Source organism: Dermacentor andersoni, chromosome 6 (genome assembly GCF_023375885.2).
Source record: "Dermacentor andersoni chromosome 6, qqDerAnde1_hic_scaffold, whole genome shotgun sequence".
NCBI classification, from domain to species: Eukaryota; Metazoa; Arthropoda; class Arachnida; order Ixodida; family Ixodidae; genus Dermacentor; species Dermacentor andersoni.
Window position 1 is genome coordinate 96578192 of NC_092819.1, and position 14723 is coordinate 96592914.

The 14723-nt window shown below is 42.0% G+C and overlaps 1 protein-coding gene and 1 long non-coding RNA gene across 2 annotated transcripts in view; both read left to right on the forward strand.

Annotated features, from left to right (window-relative positions):
• Positions 1 to 14723, forward strand: part of dgo (ankyrin repeat domain containing protein 6 diego) — a 177472-nt gene that overhangs the window by 133062 nt on the left and 29687 nt on the right. The window lies entirely within an intron of this gene.
• Positions 2094 to 9813, forward strand: LOC129382477 (uncharacterized). The gene is made up of 3 exons (XR_008610551.2): positions 2094 to 2794; positions 7654 to 7738; positions 9694 to 9813. It is a non-coding gene; the product is annotated as an uncharacterized lncRNA (long non-coding RNA).

Below are 14723 nucleotides of genomic sequence, written 5' to 3' on the forward strand. Positions count from 1 at the left end.
GGCCATGGCACGGCTGTACACTGATGTTCCTTTGGACCAATGTATTTTGTACAGACGCTGCTATTACAAGAGATGGAAGCATAGTATCAGTCAGCCTTAAGTACTTCCCTCTTTATAAAAATAAGGAATCTACAATGGATGTCTGCAACTCTACTTGAGCTTCATACCATACATGACAAGAGTCTGCAGAACGGGGCTGGTACACGGTAAAGTCACACATGACACCAATGAGGCAGCCTCATTTTTATCAAACTTCACCCAAATACAGACACACCAATTCCTTGAGTGCCATTTAGCAGCTGAAGCAAGACAGTAAAGCCACATAGCTTTGTCAGAAGATACACAAGCTTCACAACTACTCACTTTTAATGCTTGCTTACACTAGGTACAGGGACACATCTCTGGCCTTTTCAATGCCATGGCAGATAACAAAGAACACAACAACATCAAGAACATGTATCTACCCGCACCTCTTGTGCCAGGCTCACTTACCGTCTTTCTACCCTGAAAAGTTTGCTCTGATGCGACACATGCTTTTACGCTCAAGTTTGACAGCCATTGCTGCATCAATTTTGCAAGCACTGTCAAGGACGCAGTATTCTTAACTGCAAGTTATTATCAGGAAATACGTAATTTTAATAATGTGAGCACAGGCATCTTGACTCACTTATTATGAATGGAAAGAAATGTCACTGCTGCCTGAATGAAAAGAGTAATCTTCTGCAGTTGTAGAGAGTCAGTGTAGCTTCATGCAATACTGTTTCACAGCAAGTTTGTACAAAGTATCATTACAGGCAGGGAATTATAGGCCTAATTGTGCTTTTCACTTGCTCTGAATGTGACCTTAAACAAAGCATTGTGTGTAAAAAGGGCAAATGTTCTTTGATATGAAGCATCTATCAGGGAGTAGCATTTTGCCTTTTGAGACTTTTTAGCATCCATGGGGGAGAGATTAAATTGCCAGTGTATCTCTATAAGGCATGCCTCTAAAGATGCACATGGCGTTTAGGAAGGTAAATTTTTTTGAACCAGGGAGGGACGTACGGAAATAACTTTAATGAGAAAAGGATCTGCAAGGTTTCCAGCCCAGGCTCAGGCCACCCGGGCATTATGTGCGGTGAGGCATAGCCTTTCCACTGCTGCCCGGGCCCACTGGATAGCCCATAGTTGGTCGTGTAGTTCCGAGCTAGTCAGAGCGCTTAGCTATCGCTCCTCGAGAAGGTCCTGTTCTATCTTGTCCTCTAGATATATCGATCTGATCTGTGTGCACTTCCATGAGATCTGTGCATTGTATGCGGGTTCGTGCTTGCAGAGCTTGCAGCTCGCGTCTGGGTATTGTGTTGAATTTACTCTGTCTAAATGTACTGGGTTTCGGAATATTCTGGTTTGCAGCCTCCTCCAATCTGTTTCTTGAAACCTGTCGAGTTGTTTGCGGGGTTGTGGGCATGTTTCTCCTCGTTTCGTATAGTGTGTCAGTATGTCGTGGTACGTGACCAGTCTGTGCCTGTTGTCTCGTATCGCTACTTCGTTGTCGTTGCCTCCCCGCTGTCCTTCCCCTTTCCCCGGGGGTTGCGGGGTGTTGTGCCGTCACTGTCCGAGACGCGGTGGATTAGTTCTCGCGCGGCTCGGTCGGCCTTCTCATTGAGGTTGGGAGGGCCATTCATGGTTACTTCTCCCATATGTACTGGGATCCATTTGAGGTATTTGGGTCATGTCAGAGAAACACAAATGTATTGTTCCAAAATGATACAGTGTTACTCCGCTGCTAGAAAGGTGATTTAGAAGAGCTCTCTAACTCCATTGACTAAATTTTCAGAGGTGATTGCAATGGGTGATTCCCCTGTTACTCTGGTATTGCTAGTCTGGTGCTTACTGTCAGTGATATACACAGCATGCCAGTCTTGGAGCTCAACTTTCAAGAGCCAATTAAGAGGCATGTCATGGGTGATTTAATAAGCTTATTAGGCTTCTTTTTAAACAAACAATTAATTTATTCTTTATTTTTGCTGTCATTTTGATGGCCTGTCCATGCTTTTTGTTTTCAAAGGCCATATTATTTTCATAATTATGGCCTTCAATGTTTAATTGTAATATCCCTTATAATCCACAGTGATTACTCGTAAAAGAGAAATCAATATAGAACAAACAGTAGATGTGGGTAAATGTATGTGCATTGACTTGAACAGTCACCTGCAAAAGTTTAAAGTCAGGTTGCTCAATGGATTGAATAATCTCAGTTGGAAAGCAGCACTAAGTGTGTTCATATGCCCCTCACTCATCCAGTATACGTAAATGTAACCAAATGTAGTATATGTAACCAACACACTCTCAGACTTTAGCGCAATAAGTTAATATGTTGTGTTATGCTGTTGAGTTGAGACTGTGAATTGAACGATTATTAAAATGAGCAAGCTAGAGACAACTATTGCAGTGTTTATAATTTGTGGTAATTGCAGCATGATGTTGCAAAAGAACATAAATAATGCTCCTCTCAATGTTTCTATCTATGCCTTTCGTTCATCTCTTAGTCTCTCTGAAATTAAGCAGCAGAGCATGGCACAAGCACTGCTGCTTACGTTTATAATGGAGTCATCAGTGGGTTTCAGACAGAGGCAACTCCTGTCCCTTATGCACATATGTTTTGGTATTTTCAAGACTGTTCCTGTCATACCAAAGCCAAGGCTCACTGGCCCCTCATGGTATTGAAGCTTGCTCACCAATTACTCAGAGTGGATGATACATTTTCTGGATTTTGTCAGGTGCCATCTGTCTTGCCCTAATCATGGTATGAAAGGTAGGTCCCAAACAAACACTTTAAGTTACCAAACACAAACACTTTTTTTCCTAGGCGCACTCTTGAAAACAAAGGCTTGCAGCCACATGCAGAAGAAAGTACAAAACAAATTATGCAAATTAATGCTCTGCAGTGTGTAGATTATGCAATGTGTACAGTAACTAAGGCTGCACCTCTAATGCATTAACTGTATTCAAGATTATGAAAGCTTTTTGCTAATTAAGCCATGTTCTAAAATTGGATTGCATACCCTAGCTGCATATGTGACTAAAAATGTGGTAGCTCAGTTGAAAAAGCTACAAGTGGCATTCCTGTGGGGTATGTTTGTTCACTTGAAAAGCCGATTTTACTCAGTTGGTCATATGACAAGAAATTTTGTTGTTGTGTTCTTAATACTTCATTCCTACATTGCATATTACACTACACCCTAAAGGTCCACACAGCCCACATATATCATCATTAAATTAATAAAATGTGAATACCATGTGCACATTTGTAATGTTCCTCTTCAGGCGAATATGTACGGTACTGTACCTATATGCCGCCCTCATCATTCGTCTACACGCTAATAGGAAGTTCGTTTACATAGTTGTGTGCGAGAAAAATACTAAACAGCACTTCATCGGCATGTCGTCGGCGAGCATATCTCATGAGAGCCTCTCAACTGTACGTGCCAATTCGACCGAGTCATACATACATACATACGGTGCGATTCGGCAAACATGAACCTATCTCCAGGGCCAGTATGTCAATGGATTCCTTTCTCGGGGTTATCGTTATTATTGTTACCTACCGTCCATATAAACGACCTATCGGTGATAGTGTACGCGCAGCACGGCAAGGAAAGGCCCTAGCGAGTACGGCACCTCGATCCGGCCTGCCTGCTCTATCATAACATAGCATAACCGTCGGAATAAAGTGATCGCAATCGCACCTATTGTGTAACACAATAAGAAAAAAAGGCTAATGCCAACAGAGCTGTGATACGGAAGCGATCGACGTTTCACGTACCGTCAACACGCTAACTTAATTGTTGACAAAACACGATTTTACTACTAGCGCTGGCCAGACAGAAAGCGTTGTCGGCCGCATATGCCAAACTCGGTCCAAGGATGCTCGGGGCGGCCAAGCAATTGCTGACTCGGGCCCGGGCCGGGCTTGGACCTAGGAGCGTCTGGCCGGGGAACATTCATTGGCAACAGACGGGAAGTCAGCGAGTCGTGGAAAGTTCTTGCGCGAGCGAAACGCAAGCGAAATTAAAATATGTTACAATGTCCACCGTCTACAATCGGGCAGCGCGAAGCATTGGGCCGCGCAACAGCTACGCAGTTAATCTGAACCCTCGGGCTAATCACAGGTCACATACCGAACCCCGCGTCGTAAGAATGGGCTATTTTCCCATGCCCTTCACCTGCGGGGTGCCCTCACGCAGCGAGCGTACTACCATCCAAAAGTCAATCTATTATTGCCCGGCCGGCACCGCGTACGGCGGACGTGAGGTGGCACACAACGACGGGAGCTTTGCCCAAGCCGGATTAGCAAACGTTAAGAAACTGCCGTATTGTAATAAGTCGTGGTTATCAGCGCGTCAAATGACAAGGAAGAGCTCAATCATAAACTACGCTTATCCATGCCGGCCTGGTCGCTGTGGACGCGGATATAACACTTAGCGTTACAGAAAAGTGTTCACAAACCATTAACAGCCCTGCTCGTGTATTTAATAACGTTTTCTACTCATCGTACCTTTGCGCTAGCTGTTACCAAAACTAAGATAAATCCTAACCAATTCGCCCACCTTGCTGTCTTGCTGACATAATATGACTGGTGAAAGTTATTCTAGTGCATGCACATATATCGTATTCACATGTGCATATATTGATTGTTTACTTCAGCATAAAAAAAAGAAGGATGCTCCATCTGTATAATTTCACAAAATTACATTTTCCTTCCTTTCTTTCCTTTTTTTTACTGTTGCAGTGGGTTGAGTACAATATGTACAAATAAAATATGTCACTTTCACACTACTCCATCACTTAGGAATAGCAAATCAGCAATCAGGATGACAGATATATTTATTTTCTTATTAATTTTTTTAAATTTGTAGTCAGTATGAGACAGCTCACACTAAGCTTGCTTGGTTTTTAACAAGCTCTTGGTCAACAACGACACATACGTTTGGGACTCGGAAATAAACTGTGCAGTGCGTCTGTCTCAGCATGCTTTAAGAATGACAAGCCAAACCTTCATCTTATGCAAGTGTGGAAACTGACAGTTTATGCAACCACACACCCATAACACGTCTACAAACCTGTCATTCTTATGCACTAGAGGTTGAAGTTTGATGTCAAAATATATGTCACTTTCATCACTGATTGATTCATGCGTGACATCTCTTCTTGTACTAATCAAGACGTGGCTAAACGATACCATCTCCTATAAAATTTTTCTTTTCACATCTGCATGCAACACTTTTTGTTGTGAATGATGCAACTGCATAGAAGGTGGCATGCTCATAGCTTTAAAAAAATAAATTCTTGCAGTTCCAACTGGCATTCGTTCATTCCTAGAGCACATTTTCATTTCACTTCAGTGCTCAAGCAGAATGTTCTCATAAGTGCATACTACTGCCCTCCGGATGTAAATTGTGCATTTTCAAGCGAGTTTCAAAACATTCTAAATGAAGTGCATATGCTATTTTGGCATTCTACTGTGATCATTTATGGCAATTTTAATTTCTCCATTATTAACTGGACAACAGAATCTGTCACAGCTGCTCACGCTCAATGGCATATTTTCCTTCATTCCTGTATATGTTACCTCAACTCATTACTCTCCCAACCTGTTCATCATGTACACTGGCCAATATTCTAGATCTCATCAGAGGTAGAAAAAAATTAACATTCAAATATGCAAAGCCATCAAAACTGCCCTGGGCCTACCATCTACGGCTTTGACTACGAGACTTCTCAAGACGGGCATACACAACACCTGGCAAGAATTAGCCGAAGCTCGTAAAGCCAGTCAGTTAGAATGACTTAAGCTCATGCCCACCGGGAGATCAGTGCTGCAACGGCTGAGCTACAGTGAAACCTTTATAGGCCACCACGGACCGAAAAGAAAGAATTCCTCCAAACATCTGCAAATCCCTGTGCATAGCACCAATTGTACCACAAGGAAAGAAGACAAGCCCAAGTGGATACCCTACGGCAAAGACACAGGCAAGGTCCGGATGCCAGATACACCGACACAGTCAAATACCCGCAAAGAAATGCTTACGCCCTGAACGTCACAGATTCTAAGGGCAGAGAGCTAGCGTCTGCCACAGTCCGTGCGCAAAACTCTGAGACTGCAAAAGAGACGGCGATCGCCCTAGCAACTACCACGTGCAGACGCAGCTGTAGTTCTTTCCGATTCTGAAGCAGCTGTCAGGAACTATGCTAAGGGTCTAGTGTCGACAGAAGCACTAAAGATATTGAAGCACGACAGCGCTTCGATCCGCTACACCTGCGTGACCTGGGTTCCTGGGCATGACGGGCTGGAGGGGAACGAATCAGCACACGCCGTGGCCCGAGGCCACACCTGCCGGGCCAACCCTTCCTACTCTCAAGATGCCGGTCTGCGTCAGCAGGGGCAGAGACCGTACCCATCACCTACTCAGCGATCCTTCAATATCACAGGCTGGAACGCAGGCTGCACCCACCACCTCACCCAAAGCTCACCGAAGAAGAAAGTACCACACTCAGAAGACTACAGAGTAACACTTACACCCACGGAATACTCATGCACAGACTATACCAAATGCTACAAGGAAATATTCATGCACAGACTATGCCCAATGCTACAAGGATACCGCTGCCCAATGTGCGGCTTACCATACACCTTGGCGCACCTGATCCTCGAGTGTCCATGGCATCTAGATACAGACGCATCGCCTTCACCGAAAGAATATAACGCCAGACAAGAAAGCGAAGACCTCATTGAAACGTGAGAGGCCAAGCTCGTCTCCGAGGGCCTGGAGCAACAATGACACCTCGTCGCCAGGGCCAAGGAGGCAGCGAAGGCCAGAGGATTCCTGGAATGAGGAGACCTCCCACCTAGAGTAGAACTGGGGCTTAACCCGGGATACTGTTTCAAAAATAAATGTTTATTCCTCCTCCTCCTCATCTCGACCAGCGATCCTCTAATCTGTTCCGGCATTACTCACCTGGACGGGCTGTCTGATCATGCAGTTATAGTAGGTCTGCTTAACTTCTCTTTAACAAAAAAGAAAACACTACTAAACACATTAGGTGCTACAATAGGGCCAACATTACTCGGCATAATCGTTAATTAGCCACCTTTGCAGACACAGTCGAGCTATTGAAGAGAACTGGTTATGTTTAGAGCCACCTTTGCAAATCTTATCAAAATGTTCGTCCTTTTTCTCAGCATTAGATGCAACAAAACATTCAATAAACGCCTGCAGCACCTCATAAATAAAATGAAGCGCTCTATAGAATGGCAAATAAAAAAAAAAGCCAAGACATGGCAAAGATACATATTATGTGACAAAGAATGCCAGATGCTACTAAAATCCACACGTCAACAGGTTTACAGCTATGATTTATTATGAATAACAGTGATTATGGCACGTAATAAACCCCTATTCACAGCCTGACATAATCCTAATTCTGGTGGTGATGTAGTTCCTGAGTTATAGTGTGTGCAGTTACTAAATGATATGTTTTGTTGAGTGTCCAAATGTGAAGACATCACTGCATGCCCTGACTTCCCCATGCAATCTGACATGTCTGAAATTGTTATTAGTGGGTCGGGCATTTTTACCTTACTAAACAGATTAAAAACTTCATCTACAACAGGTCACAGCAAATTTAATAACAAGCTGCTCAAGAATGTGTCCCAGCTAGTGTCGCAACATACCCCCTGGGTTCATTCTTAAGACTGGTGAGTGGCTAAAATCATCCCATTCTACAAATCCAGCGAGTGTTTATCACCCTTTAACTACCAATGAATATTATTAACCAGTACAATTCGCAAACTTATGGAACACATTATTAATTCACAAGTCATCGACTATTTCGAAGATCCCAGTTTAACATTCAACTACCAGCACAGGTTTTCATTTACATTACGACTTAGCATGAAACCACCACATTTACTCCATCTTTGCAGCAGCTCACCACTCTCTTGGCATCATCAAATTAAACCTAAAGCATGCTTTTGTCAACATACATAAACTTGCTTACACTACACTAATCCACACAAAGCTCGAATACGCATCGCTAATATAGCACTCTGGCAGGTAAACATTGTTGACGAGATTGCATTTGTTCAAAACTGGGCTGCTCACCTTCATATTTTCCGACTATTCATCTTACACTTCCGTGTCATCATTAAAAGCACGTACTTATTTACAAGCACTATCCCTTCGCCACAAATCAGTGCGTCTTTGCCTGTTTGACAAACTTTATAGTCGTACTTCTCTTCACAATGATTTCTTTCAGTCACCACCTGTCGTATTTTCATGCCGGGATCACCACCTCATATTTAAGCGTACACCATCTCGCACGTTACAATATGCATGCTCCTTTATACCCTGCACCATCACTGAAGGGAACTGCTTTCCCTCTGATATTGCCACAGAATCTGACATTAAAATTTTACGACGTGCTACGCACTGTTAATTAGTTGCCTCTTTTATTACATTCTTGTTTAGTTGTTTTTGTGAGTTACTAATAAATACCTGTATTAATACCGTAGTTTATGTGTGCATGCATATTTTCAACATTTTATTTTGCTGTGTGCATAACTTTTGTTTTGCAATTCTTATGATTTCTTACATTCTGTTTCTTAATACCTAAACAATGTTAGCGTACCTTTGTTCTGTACTTTGTCCTATTATTTGTTGTAACTATTTCTTTGTAATCTCATTTATGTTTGTACTCTCCCTGCCCCTGTTATGTGATGGGCGCAACTGATGCCTTTAAGGGCACCGTTGAGCGCTGCAACACTGCTACTTTGATGTAGCAGTGTTGTGAGGCATTTTGCTACCCTAGGTAAAGTCAAACTACTGCACTCCTCTCCACTCTAGCACCAAATTTAGGTGCACCATGTGAAGAATTTTAAGACACATTGTAAGGCATTATAGTAACTAATATGGGAAGAAAGTTGGTACACAGGTTTCCAGGCATCACTTCATTGTTCTTTCAAAAGTCAGTCATCCATAGTGCATTTGAAATTGGATATTTTACGGAATCCAACATTGTCCTTTGCCATTGGTGAAATGTAAATGTTAAAGTGGGGTGAGGAACGACTAGATGCGATGTGCCCATCTAGAGCTGCCAAATCTAAGTGGCCACTTGTTTTGCCTACAGCACAATATACCTCTGCTTGGTTGTGTTGCTGGTCAGAAATATACATACAAAATAACAGAAGGTGCTGCTGTGCCAATATATTCACAAAAGTCTTACATGATTATACAGGTGCCATCCATTAGCATCAAAACATGGCCTGCACAACAAGCACAGTATCTTCAGCGGAAATTGTAGTGTTATATCTTGCATACAGAAATGCAGAAAAGTGTAAACAAGGTGCACTCTGCTAAAATTTGTCTTGTGAATTCCTACTGTGCCAACTGTGCAGATTGATGGCATATAGTTTGATCTGGGAGCTAGCCCAATGCACATGTACACAAAGGAAAATGATTCACCTCTTAAATATGTGAAATGACGCCCAGGTAGGCACAGTAAATTTTCAACTTTGTATGCTTCAGTGTTATGCTAGAAGAAAACGTTTTTTTAGTGTGTTGCTGATTCACAATTATATACCAACTATGCATATAGGAGAAGAATCTGCAATCTTTTAGGCTGCGTGTTAAAATACCATGTATACAAACCCAGGGAAAACATGGGGAAGGCAGGAAATGGAAATTCAAGACGATGAGCAAACCGAGAACAAGATGAAAGCAGGAGCCAACATTTCAACAAGTGGACTTGTCTTCTTCAAGGCGACATATGCTTTCCTCGCCACAGTTACAGATATTAAGAATCAATTTGGTTGATGCCCAGCCTGATACTCCGTGATCATACTGATAGATATGCATACAATTGTTTATCCTTTTTCTGTGGATTGCATTTCACCTACTAACAATTGAAAGATATCAGTCAACGTGAGATGCAAATAGTGTTGTACTTTGCGGAAGGTATGTATATATATATATATATATATATATATATATATATATATATAGCACCAGCAATTATGTTACGACCTTTGACGAGTCATGTGACGCGCTTGACACACCATGCTCGCTGCTGGGTTGTTGTGCTTTGAGTGCCACATGTTTTTCTGAGCACAGGTTTGACCGATAAAGGTTTAATGCTGTGAAGTGATGTTTCCAGTGATGTCACAACAACGCAACAATGCTCTGAAGTATATATTTATTGATTTGACAGCAAGAATTCCATAGACATTTTCTGTAGCATGAAGGAAGGAGATGCAGATATGGTAGCAGATCTGAATCATTATTATTATTATTATTATTATTATTATTATTATTATTATTATTATTATTATTATTATATACATAATATTACTGTATTAATCATTAATATACATCATTGTACTGTGTGGTAGTACAATATATAGTATACCACTCAACACAGTCAGTGCTCAAAGTTAGCCAGGGCTCGAGAGAGTTCGGCCTCTCTTCCATTTTCTAAGCAGGGGTTCGGCCCCGTCTTTGCAGGTCAACTGTAGCACTGCGGCACCCATTCGACAAGCACTGTTGGTGATTTTATTGCCAATAGTGCCTTGTGAGGGGAAATTCCAACTCTTCAATTTTTTGGAATAATGACTTAAATAAACAACAAATCGGTTTACTACCTCTGTCCAAGCGGCGTGATTATGAATGCCTTAAATTGTTGCATAATTCAAATAACACCCCACACTACTCATTAAAGAACAACTATCTGTCTCCTGATAATTTGAAACCTACTAGGAATAGCCACAAACTTAACCTTGCTCCATTTCAACTGCATACTAACCTGTTTAAGTATAGCTTTCCTCATACAATTGAAAAATGGAACTTACTCCCAGGTGAAACTAGGTAAATTAGAAAAATCATTGTATTTACTTGATTCATGCTGCGTTTATTATACTGATTGTATCTTTTATATTGAAGTTATCGTGTTTTTTAAGGCATTGAAGTTGATTTGTGCAGAAAAATATTTTGTTATATGCAATGTACAAACCCACTCCTGCGATAGCCCAATTGGACTACAGTATGTGAAAATAAAAATAAATAAATAAATAAGTGATTAATCAGTTGATAGGGCATGAGCAAAAACAGAGCAACAGCTATTGTCCTACTTCTGCATGCATTTCCCCAAGGCATTGCACATGACAGTCACCACCCTTAATTGCTCGACTAATTAAGATTCTTGGCGCAGCTAGCATACTGTTTCATGAGTCAGTTGAGTGTGAACCTACCTGTTCGTGAATTATTGAAGGTTCACCTTGGTTTCTTAGTTTACAAATTAATTTTAATTCGTTTATTTTTGCATTACGAGTACAGTGCTATACCATGCGTGTACTTTGTACACTTTTGCAGTAAGCAGGTGTGAAACCATGAAATATATTCTTGTAGTGCCCTGAGGTTCTAGGTCCTTTCGGCTCCCCTTATTACCACCGGTACCACTATAGCCGTTACCACCAGTGGTGCGGCCGGTATGTCGATCGATACCGCCGGAATGCTTTATTGAGCGATATATGTGTGAACGTGACACGCGCGGCTTGCCCGTAAATCCGTTTCACTTGCGCGTGCCGCGTCAACAGAAACACGCCGCTTTTCTTTCTTTCTTTTTCTGGTGGAAATGGGGCACAACATCGAATAAACGAAGCTTTGCACAACACGTTTACAAACGGACAAACACGAAATAACAACCACTCTGACTCATCATTAACATGTCTAATTGACCAACGATTTGGCGGCTGTCCATTGTATTTGTTAGGTTGTTAATTATGCTGTTTCTCACTGGTCAACCAAGCGAGACTGTACTAGTAATCATGCAAGCCGTTCGTTTTCTTGCATTTCGTGACTTGCTCGTCCGGCTCCTTTTGCCGACGAGAAGCAGCCTATATTTCTCGCTTTATCCCCAGCAGCAATACTCTACAAAACGAAATATTGTCCCTCCATTTAAACCCCATTCAACCAGGTTTAATGTCCTCGACATTGAGCCACAATATGTAAGGAATATCGTTTAAAGGCCGCAGGCCAGCTGACAATGGACATAAATCGGAAAGGCCGAGGGGCCAAAGAAACTAAACTGAAACATTGTTTGCCGTGAGTATTTTCTAAACAGCATGTGCCTTATATCTTAAATAAATAAATATAAAATAATCTAGACGGACATATGTTAGAACTTTGTTTTGTTTTGTCCATATTCAAACTCTTCTAGGTGGCGCCCCAACAGCTCATCGAAATGCACGCAGCGCGAATTCGAATCCACAGCGAGATTTGAGCGCGGGAAGCTGTTATGTGCCAGTATGCTGGGGTAGGCTTGACAACTCAAAATTTTCTATTTGTACTTACGAAGCAGCAGTATTTGACAGAAAAGAATAATACTTTGATGCTCTTCTCACGCCTACAAGCGAGGGCGGCGTGATTAACAACACAGCGTAATGCGCAACGGTGAACGCCAACGAACTGCGTGCCGCCACCAACCTGGACGAAGCATTTTGGTAAGCTCGTATTTTATTTCTTGTTTGCAAAGTTTGTCGCAGGCAAACAATTTCTTTATTTCTAGAAGGATCGCATTTGACTTCGCTATCGTGAGTCTCACGCCGTGAACAACGGCTTCTGCGATATCCAGAACGTATTGATGTGCTCAGTGCGCATGCATGATGTAAGACGATAGAATAAGCAGAACTGTGTAACCTCTATATCGTACAAGGGGGAGAAGGCGCGAAGATTATATGTCAGTTGAATAAAAAGGACACATCTCGTTTGTACGCGTCCTTTTGTTTTAGTTACTGTATATTTTGGTAATGTATCGTCATATCGGTTTACCAGTCATGGCCGGACTTGCTGCTCTCGTTCTCGCGTGCAAATGTGCCAGTTGGCTGAGGTGGCACTGTGAACAGCGCCAGACAGGGCGCGATTCCCCCGGTTCTTGAGCCCCTGGCCAAAAACTTATTTCTGGTATAGGAAAAATTTTCACAGCTGTGCACTGTACCCACCGTGGTTGCTTAGGGGTTATGGTGTTGGGCTGCTAAGCACGAGGTCGTGGGATCGATTCCCGGCCACGGCGGCCGCATTTTGATGGGGGCAGAATGCAGAAACACCCGTGTACTTTGATTTAGGTGCACGTTAAAGAACCTCAGGTGGTCAAAATTATTTCGGAGTCCCCCCACTATGGCGTGCCTCATAATCAGATTGTAGTTTTGGCAAGTAAAACTCCATGATCTATTTTTTTTACCTCCGCACTATGTGTTTTGAAATGTTCTCCCTTGTTTAAGCGTGTTGGTACAAGCCTTTACCGTAGTTTTAGCTTTAAGATTTGACCATATTCTCTCGGTGCGTAATGCCTTTATATACAACAACCGCGGATAGAAGTTGCGACTGTTTGAGATCGTAGCGCCTTTCCTCTAAGTTGTAGTGATTAGATGTCATTGGAAATGTGTAAGGTTGGAAATGCTTGTTTTCATCCTTCACATTCTAGAATACAAATTTATACTAGGGTAATTAAAACTTGCAAAATGCAGTGTGAAACTTCATACTAAACTTTATTTATTCAAAGAAAATAAACAATATTTTCAATGTCCCTTTATAATAGCATCATTGTGCACTGTGGAGGTGAACTGGTTCGAAGGCACAAACTGACTGAATGGATTCTTATCTTGCTTTAGCATAACTCAGTTTGAGTATGGAAGAAAAAGTACAGGTGACAGGATGAGCACTAACTTCTAACTGGTCTTATTCCACGACCCTACTGCACATTATATGCGCCGCTCATAGCACACATGAGAAAAACAACTAAAACAACAACCTTACAAGAAGCAGACGGCTGCAGTTCACTGAAAACGTGCCGACCAACTTAGAAAGTAAAGTTCCTTGCCTGATAAAGATAAGGAGGGTGTACTCACGCACACCCTAACGTATTTGGCAATGGCATTAGCCTGATCAGTAATCTCGCGCATCAGTTGAATGTTACTGCATCCTATGATGACACATTCTTTAAAAAAACTAGTTTGCATCCACAAGTCTTGCAATGCATCGCAAGGGGCCTACTTCGTTAACTTTTATGAAGGTTGTAACTATGCTCGCCCAAGCAATCGTTGATACTGCATCAGAACGGCAAGTTGGGCCAGTTGGTTGGGATTCATACTAAGGTTTGTTACAGCGCAACCTAAGACAAGGACAACAGAAGGTACAAAACAGCGCCGTGTCGTCATTTTGTACCTTCTGTTGTCCTTGTCTTAGGTTGCGCTGTAACTAACCTTATTATGAATCATTGATACCCCTTCCCGTCTGTCTAATGTAGACGCCCTTGCACAACAAGGGAAACTTGTATACCATAGCTCAAGTGCAATTAACATGCCCGTTCATGTCTATTTTCCAACCAGTGTGTCAAAACATATATAAAATACTCGCAAATATGTAATGACCACTACGTCACTTCACATTTATTCTGCAATATTCTGCTATCTCAACTGCAGGTTGCCAAGAATGAAAAATTACCAGAGTGCACTACTCGAATGGTGTTCACTGTATCTGATGAGTGTCTTGATTTACCTAATCGATGAGATGTCAGTGAAAAGCTTTGTATGATGGTTACAAATGGCCGGTAACAGCATTTAAGACAGCCTAGGATTTGTGAAGGCACGAGAATGAAAGCCCGTGAAATAAATAAAAGGTGAAAATAAACTG